This window comes from Homalodisca vitripennis, chromosome 5 (genome assembly GCF_021130785.1).
Source record: "Homalodisca vitripennis isolate AUS2020 chromosome 5, UT_GWSS_2.1, whole genome shotgun sequence".
Taxonomy (NCBI): domain Eukaryota; kingdom Metazoa; phylum Arthropoda; class Insecta; order Hemiptera; family Cicadellidae; genus Homalodisca; species Homalodisca vitripennis.
The window spans coordinates 42,036,825-42,046,487 of NC_060211.1; the positions used below are offsets into that span (position 1 = coordinate 42,036,825).

Genomic DNA, 9,663 nt, shown 5'->3' on the forward strand with positions numbered 1-9,663 from the left:
ACAGAATACTTTTTTCCACAAAATAAAACAATGATAGCAGTAAATGGTTTCTAAATGATTAAGGAACTCTCCATTGCTCTGAATTTAAAATTAATCTCTAGCTGAAGTAAGTATTAATACGTATAAATATTGAAATATTAATATAAAGAATTTTAAATATTATGTTATATTTTCTAACCGAGAACTGATTTGACCGTGAAAACTGACTTCCATGCACTTACGTGTTTATATAGACTACTATTTATTTTCAGAACATGCAAATATTGGGAAAAGAAACATTTTAACGATGCCTGGGTGAAAACCACTACTTAGAATCAATTTCCATGATCATTAACAGAGATAGTGAAGAATTTCTAGGGAAAACCTACGGCTTCTTCTCACGCGAATGTGGATCAGCCACCTGGCTGTAAGTTTGCGCTACACCAGGAACCTGTTATATTTAAAAATAAAAGTAGAACTGAATTATCTCTTTTGGTACTAACAATCTGAGTGTGGCAGTGTTTAAATAAAGAGTATGTATTTTATGTCAAAATGTTTTCTGTATAGATTTTACACTTGAGCAGTACCTATATAATCTGGATTAATGGAAGTCAATTAACAAAAATCACTTAAGATTGTTATATAAACTTACTATAAATATTTTTAATGGAATTATAAATATTGATATCTCATGTTATATATTTGTACAGATTGTATTAAATTGTAATTCTGAGGTAACTGGATTACCGGTGGAAGGAGTAGGCCCGGAATAATGATAGGGACTGGACAGTACAAAAGAGGTTTCAGCGAGTCGGGCATCGCAGATGGGAGTGTTTGATAACGAAATTGAGAGGTGGGGTGAGGCAGACGTGCCTTACCTCCCGTCTCAGTTGATCGGAAGTAGTAGTAACGAGTAAAGTCTTTGAAAGTGCTTAGAGTTATTCTTGTTAATCGTCATCGAACCTGCGGGTAAGTGAACTTATGCGAGTCCAGTCAATATTCATTCTTAGTTATTTTGAATAATTTTGGGGGAAGAAATATTGTAAAAATTCAATTTAATGGGAATTTAGGAACTTGTCCTTTTGATATGTGCAATATAAAACTTGTTGGTGCAGTGAGCACATGTATATAAAATTTTATGTAAAAATATTAAAAGAGTTTTGTGGTTGTTACAGATGCTTTCAGCAATTTTAATTCTCTAACACTGAAGAATTCTTAATAAAATTCTAACACTGAAAAGAAGTAATATTTAAAGTAAATTAAATAAAATTAGTAACAAAATAAAATTAAATTTTGAACCTAAACTAAAGTGAAGAATTGGCAGATCAGATTAGAGTGTGAAAGTTTTGAATTTTGAAAATTGAATAAAAGACAAGCTGTAAGAACTTTGTACATTTTTGAGTGACGAATATATTACAAGTTTGAATTTAAAAGTCATCAAGAAGTTTTTATTTTAATTTTAAATCCAGTAATTATTTTCAAGAAGAAGTTTTATTTTTAGTTTGAACTTTATTTACTTCAGAAGATTTTATTTTCCTTTCTTAAACCTTCACAAAAATTTAAATTTCCAAGCTAACCCCTCATGTGCCAGTAAAACGGTACATATTCATTTCAGAACAGGATTAGCTTTGCAATAAAAATATATAAATCCTCAAAATGTGCATCCAAAATCCCAATTAGAAAAAGTTAATGTGTTTTATATTATAGTATGATAGTAATTACAATAAGTTTCACACTTTTATCAGACCAATTCCAGATTCCGAGCAAACAGTAAATACCCGATTTTTAATGCGTAATTTGTAGTGCTGTGTTTGAGAAAAAAAATCTGCATTGGTCAGTACAATACATGCTTGCGCTGTTGTAAATTATTAGATTTTATTGATGCTGCCGCTTCAGCACACGCATATGCATTTCCTTATCGGTCGTTTTAATTCTTAACAATAAAACTAGCAGCATGAAACTATTTTACGATAGTGTATATTACTTTAATTCTACTACTTTTATACATAATTCTTCCCGTTTAACTGACAACCTCATTTATATATTGTGCTATTGTTAAACGCCATAATACCTTAATATACATGATGTTTTACTTGAGTGATTTATTTTATTTCAGCTCTATTTTAGCATCATTGTCTACTCTGCAAAGTAAATAAATATCTCATATCTTTTTAAAATCTGACTAATAGTGATGATGACTCGAGCATAGAATAGATAAGAAACCAAAAAAGGATGTAGTACAAAGTACCTATTATCGCAACTTAGGCTATTTCCATTGATGCGTTCATATTGTACAACACTAGATATCCCACAATTAATCTCTTCATCTCTTCGATAAAACTATGACGATAACATTTAAGTATATTATGGTTCTTCATAAACATCATGTTCTTGTAGTTCTGCTAAAAACAGGAATGAAGATAGTACCTAATAATATATCTGCAGATCAATTCACTGCTCAGATATATTATTCAATGTATTGTACAGATTAAATCTTATTTAAAAAAATAAAATGAATCGCAAAATATGTTGCTAATCTCTAATCAAGAGAAAGGTTGGAACAGCTTAGCTCATTCTTTGTTGTATAGTATTCATTAAAATCCGAGAAAGGTTTATAGGAAGAGAAATGTTAGAAAAGTTACATGGAATATTTTGGAATACAAAAAAACTTTTTTATTTATTTTTCATAATCCAAAGCCACTTTTTGGTAAATTTAAAAAGATTTTGCTAAAACATCACTGTTTATATCTAAATGTATAAAATGTTAAGTAAACTGTTCATTAGTAGTTTAATACAAATAGCAGAGACAAAGTTAATATCTAAATTTGACACCAGACTGCTCTTGTGACGAATTAAAAAAACTTAATGCATTGTGGATAGAATGAATGATTATAGCGTTGTCGCTTAGAACGTTGTTTTGTACATAAGTAAATTTTATATATATATACAAAATAAATGTGTGTGTGTGTATATATACAATGAGCGTAAACGTTTTAACAATATAAAATTTGCAATGTACTTTTACACTTCAGGTGGTATATAGTATTTTGAAGGAGAGCTGTGACGCTTTGTTTATCTCCGTACTATCATACCTACCAGGGTCGTAACTACGACTGGGGATTTTGGGTGGGGGAGGAGCGGCATTATTTCCCACCCATGTTCCAAACCTATTGTTTACCCGAGTAACCAGATCACGTGAATCGTTAGTTCCTGTGCTTCGTTAGAGCTGTGATTGTGGCAAATGGAGAGAATCCGAATCGATTAAGAGCTTGATGAAGCTAAACGGAAACCTTAGAGAAGAAAACTTAGGCTTGTCAAAATACAATCTACAACACATACTTAAAGTATTAATTTTTTTATATTTATGTTACATATGTATTATTTTATATTTTAGTGCAAAAAAGTCACCAACAATGTAGTAAACACATTACATACTGGGTAACGATAAAAAAATATACTCTCCTTACGCTTAAGTTAATTTGATTTTATTTGCCATCATTGCAGTTACCAACCAGGTTTGTGAAAATCCTAATAATTACTGTCATTACAATATCTGCACTGTTTAAAAGTATTATTTAAATAAAGTAAGAGGTTTAATTCAGAAAATAAACAAACAAAGTTTCTTTTATTCCGACTATTCAGCGAAACTCAGCTGATATAATTGGCCACCCGGAGCGATGCCTGGTATTGTTCAACTTTGTCAATACTTTTCAGTTTGGGTCAATTAGGTCTCATTGTACAAATATCAACAGTCGGGTACTGGAACTTCGAGTGAATACAATCAGCCATTGATGAGTTCTTTCTCGAATCTTCTTCATGCTTAGTCTTTACGAATTGCAAATTATTGCTCGATATGCGTGTATATATATATATATATGTGTGTGTGTGTGTGTGTGTGTGTGTGTGTGTGTGTGTGTGTGTGTGTGTGTGTGTGTGTGTGTGTGTGTGTGTGTGTGTGTGTGTGTGTGTGTGTGTGTGTGTGTGTGTGTGTGTGTGTGTGTGTGTGTGTGTGTGTGTGTGTGTGTGTGTGTGTGTGTGTGTGTGTGTGTGTGTGTGTGTGTGTGTGTGTGTGTGTGTGTGTGTGTGTGTGTGTGTGTGTGTGTGTGTGTGTGTGTGTGTGTGTGTGTGTGTGAATGCATCAGCAATGTTACAAAATAAACATATGAATTCTGTTTGAGATGTTTAAATTATAAAGAGTGTTTGTTACATCATACAGAGCCATGTTAAATTTAACATCATAATGTTTCCTTCTTTACTCCCCCTTCAGCAGTATCGTCTTTTTAGGTTTATGTATTCACGGTTAGTCAATGTCAACTTTCTCCAAATAAATTATTCGTATTTTACAAGTCTTATAATTTTTTATTTACTTTCCTTTGACTGACATACTTTTCTATTATTTTTTCTGTAATTTGAATATTGGTTATGAGTGATTTTCATTCTCTTTGTTGTCAAGTTAATCAATAAACTCTCGTACTGCTTTAAATAATTGGTAATTTAAGAATTATTTTAAAGCTCGATGTAAACATCTAGTTCCGAAAACTTTTTTGAGTGTTCACTGCAATGCACTGGGATCAATAAATTGAACTCAACTCCATTGCCTTCTTCGTGACAACGATGACAGCCAGAAAATCGGAGAAGAAATAAAATTGTAATCTGTGTCATTTCTTACTGGTGCTTTAAGGATTTTTCCTATATATTCCTAGGTCTTAGTTTTAAAACTTTTAAGATATTGTTGGTATTTTAAAACTGAATTTTAATTCCAAAGATTTATTTGTTTATTTGCAGTGGACAACATTAAAAGTTAGCCTTATTATGCTCACGGCAAAATATTACTTAGAGTTCAAATGTTTACAGAGTAAATGTGTAGTCTGCTAAAAAGTATTATTTAATAGTGAATTACATTAAATAAATGTAATATTTTGAACAACCGTAATAAGTAAATAGTTTATATTACAGTATAACTTGAAGAAAATTACAATATCTAGAAATTTGCTAGTATATCGACCTTACTCTTATCCCAATCAGTGTACACATTTTATGAATGAATTTATTGTTTCTAGTCTATATCAAAAGAGTTTAACATAATTAATTAACAAATTAATGTACATCTCGACACACACTTTGGGAAATAAGCAACGTTAAATAAAATTGCAGCTTCTATAATTTAAAACGTAATTAATAAAGTTGATTGTTCGTACCTATTTGAATTCAGTCATTAAGACATTAAACAATTTTTATGAAAACGTATGGTTTTAATATCTAAATAGACGGCATGTTATCGAGGGAGTATGTTTTACAAGCAAGGTGTTAATGTAGAGGTATAAATTAAGTCCTGTGGAAAGATCACGCGAGTTTTGTTTGTGGAAAGTTATATAAAATATGCAGTCCTATACAATATGTTGACAATTAATATTTACATAAAATATTCATGTACGTTGCATTATTGATTGGACTTTGGTAAAATATACAGTTATAATCGTCATATAACACATTCATGTAATTGATTATGTAATGATTGATTAATGATTCTGATTTACCGTTCAATCATAAAATTGTATGATTATATTAGAATAATAAATTGTAAACTAAAACCCTTTTAAATTCTTTTATTTCTGACACGTGTTTCGGTATAAACCATCTTCAGTGTGAACATTAACCTCTAACTAAATAATAAACAAAACAAATAAATATACACCTGTCGACTATTTAAACAGATGTTCAATTTATATGACACAGTTGTAATTTTAATTAGTATTCTGTGTTAATTATTTTCTCAAAGATAGGATTTGTTTTATTTTTTAAATTGTTATTTAATATGTTGTGAGGATCTTTGTTATAATTTAGATAAATATGTAGTTCTTCTATCGTGTTTAATTTTCCCCTTTCCTTTCAATGTCCAAAATTTCCATGTTCTTTTCAATACTTTTGTAGTTATGTCCAGTTTCTAATAAATGTTCAGCGAAATTTGATTTTATTGTAGACATGTTATTCGTTTTCAAAGCTTGTATATGTTCTTTAAACCTTTTATTAAAATGTATGCCAGTTTGTCCAATACAATAGCTTTCACAGTCACTACAGTTAATTTTGTATAACATAACAGCCTTCACTAGAATTAAAGTCTATAGATCTTTTAAATGTCCCTTAATTGGAGTGGATCTTACAAATGTAATTATATCATTATCACATAGACAGAAGAATCTTGGTCTATTCTACGACTCGGAATTGAAGACATTAAAAATATTTTTTATGACCTTACAAAATGTACCTACTGATGATTGTTGTGACTTGAAATTCTAGCTCTGGAATATAATCTAACAACGAATTATTAATCTGTACATTAGTGAAGAGTTAATTGATGACCACAAGAAATGTAGTTTGTTCTGGAGAGGGATGATGGCTTGCGCGCATGCGCTGGCCACGCTTCATGCTAAATGGCTCAGTCTGTACAGATACATTTCCCTAACAAGTTCAGTGGTCAGACCCAATGAATAATTAACGTAGATATTGAATGACTCAGTAATGCTTTCAGTTATGCAGATATTTTCCAATGACTAGTAATATTTACCATATATTTATTGTTTAGCTCTACGTCAGTCTAATTGTTGAAACATACTTGATAATTTTTATTCTTATACGTTTAACTTGTATATCTGGTTAACACTTAACACTTAAACAATAATTATTTACCAGTTAGCGAAATGATTTTAAGATATTTAAAACTCCTGATTCATTGAAATACAACAATTTAATGTTATGTCATTGGGCAAGCTTAAGAAAAGCTGTAGGGGCTGACAATTTGTATTTATTATCAGGTATGCAATCCTTTTCTATGTTTGTCTCCAAGGTCTCTTGAAAACGAACTGACCTGTATATTTTGCATAGAACTTAATTTATATATAAGCAATATGGAATTCAGTGATAGTGCATATCACTCTATAGGATTTATATGAGCATTAGCTCATATTAGTACATTTGTCTTCTGGATTAGACTTCTAAAAAAACTAAGTTCACTCATTACGAGACTTTAACATGTGACATATTAGCAAATCCATGCAAAAGTAAAAACGTCTTATAAACGAAACCTACTCCAGAATACATTTAAAATCCATTACATGAAATCTTCCCCAAGTCCCAGAATGATTGGCTGTTACGTTTCAGTACACAATAAATATCGAGTACAGGTAGCCAGAGGCTGCACTATACCAGTACAGGACAACGTTAGCCGGCGTCTGCCTCTGTTTACCGTACGTTAATCAAAGGGGAATTTCGGATGGAATGTTTTCATTGTTGTTCTAGCCTCGTTTAAACGTATTATTGGAGTGATCTGTATTTAAACTGCGCGATACTTTTTGTGTTCTTATCGATTTTCGCTTCAAAACAAGTTTAAACTTGTTATTACCAATTATAACTAATTATTCGCTAACTAATATGTATATTTATAAACTAAGTCGAATTCAGTATTTTTATTGATTTTCACTCAATTTGAAGTTTTATTACCCTTCACGAAAAGTATGAAAATGAAAACTGATGCAGTCAGCATTTTAATTAACGCCTCCGTCATACGACTATCCATAACCTACGCCGACTCTGTGTGGTACATCCAGTTGGCCGCTACATCTAGGAAACAGCTTGAATCATTCCAACACAGGGCTATTCGTTTCCTATATAAAACTCCTTGGTTTGTTCGGATTACAGTCATGATGACACTTTGACATCCCGATGCTGGGCGACTGCATCAAGGCACAAGCCTGGTCCCTCTTTGACTCGGATGATTTCTCGGAGTGGGGCTACATCAGGGCCTGGTCTTTCCGTTAGGGTCCTGCTCCACCGCAGTCATGATGACGCCTTGACATCTCGATGCTGGGCGACTGCATCAAGGCACAAGCCTGGTCCCTCTTTGACTTGGATGATTTCTCGGAGTGGGGCTACATCAGGGCCTGGTCTTTCCGTTAGGGTCCTGCTCCACCGCAGTCATGATGACGCCTTGACATCTCGATGCTGGGCGACTGCATCAAGGCACAAGCCTGGTCCCTCTTTGACTTGGATGATTTCTCGGAGTGGGGCTACATCAGGGCCTGGTCTTTCCGTGAGGGTCCTGCACCACCGCAGGACTTGAGACTTGAGACGCTCCAGGGCATTGCTGGACGACCCTTCCTAGGCGCTTCACTCTCCTAGATTTGCCGTCCATCCTCAAACTCAGCCGACCACGTACATCTTCTTTAATGTTCATCTACTTGTTAGCAACTTGACTCCACTAACTACACTTCAATACTGCACCATTCTTTCCCAGCACTAAAGTGTATGCTGAAATACACTAACGCTTTGCTGTCCAGCAGTCATTGGGACATTTCTTTCAGAAGCTGTTCTGAAGAGAACCACCCCGACTTCCACGATTGAGTTCAGTACCAAAACTGAACGTCAACGAATAAAAATAAGTTATATGTATCTCTCTATCTTTTAACCTGTAACGTCACTCATCTCCATTATTTTCTAATTGGTCAATTTCACCTTCTAATATCATACTCAGACTAAACAACTCCCCTCATATTTTAGTGTTTTCTGTTGATTTACCACTGTAGACAAGTTCAGTACACGATTGTGTATTAAAATATTTGTATCTTTAAAAGTACAATAAATTACTTGTTAATAAAATGTTCCTACCAAATACGTAAAAAACAAATCCATATATTAATTACTTCAATCGTGGCCTGAGAATTAAAAATATTTTTGTAAAATAAGTTTAACTGTTTGAAAAGGGTGGATAAACACTTGATAACTGAATACTTACAATCATTTTAAGATCGCCAATTTGATCCTTCCGTCTGACCAATACCCATAAACTTTCTCTCCCTTAAAACAGAGAATTAATTAGGTACAACATGTATTATTAAGCATCAATTTCGCTATATAAATATATTAATTACAAAAATTGTTTTTTAAATATACCTCTTTTATACCAAAACTTCTGCTGATTCGTTTTGCTATGTCGAAGTAATGAGATTATCTCTCAAAACTCCATATTCGAGCGTAACATCTCACATCAAGTGGTGTGTATAACATGATGTTTTTAGTAGGAAATTAGTTTTAGAAATATATCTGACTCAAATATATATGCTGATATAAAGAATATATTATATATATATATAATAAAATATATATTGCATAATACAATATGTGACAGATACGGCCAAATACAAAATAATGGAATCGGAAAAAGTAAGCGCTCTGTGGTGTAATGGTAGCACATTCACCCAGCAAGTGAGAGATCCGGGTTCGAGTCCCGGCGGAGCAAGTACTTTTTGTGATTCAATGTTTATTGAAATGAAATTATTATATGTATATATTTGTGTGTGTGTGTGTGTGTGTGTGTGTGTGTGTGTGTGTGTGTGTGTGTGTGTGTGTGTGTGTGTGTGTTTTATTAATCCGGATATGTTTCTAGAAATATATTACAACTCACTACTTCGTAAAGTATTATAACAGCAATACCGACATTAAAAGTGTCCATTCTTTTTTACTTAAGAATAAACTAATGAACAAACGAATATGTTTGCTTACAATCTCACAGTGTACAAATATTGGCGCACCACTTTAATATGTTGTTCCTTTCAGGTGGCGCAATCGATTTTGGGCGTGGAAATATATTTTATATTAAATATATAGCCCGTTTATAATAATTTTCCTAAG

The 9,663-nt window shown here is 32.5% G+C and overlaps 1 non-coding gene across 1 annotated transcript; it reads left to right on the plus strand.

Moving 5' to 3' along the window:
• The first annotated feature begins 9,200 nt into the window (after nucleotides 1-9,200).
• Trnaa-agc lies at nucleotides 9,201-9,271 on the plus strand. Its single transcript has one exon. It is a non-coding gene; the product is annotated as a tRNA-Ala (tRNA).
• Nucleotides 9,272-9,663: the final 392 nt, after the last annotated feature.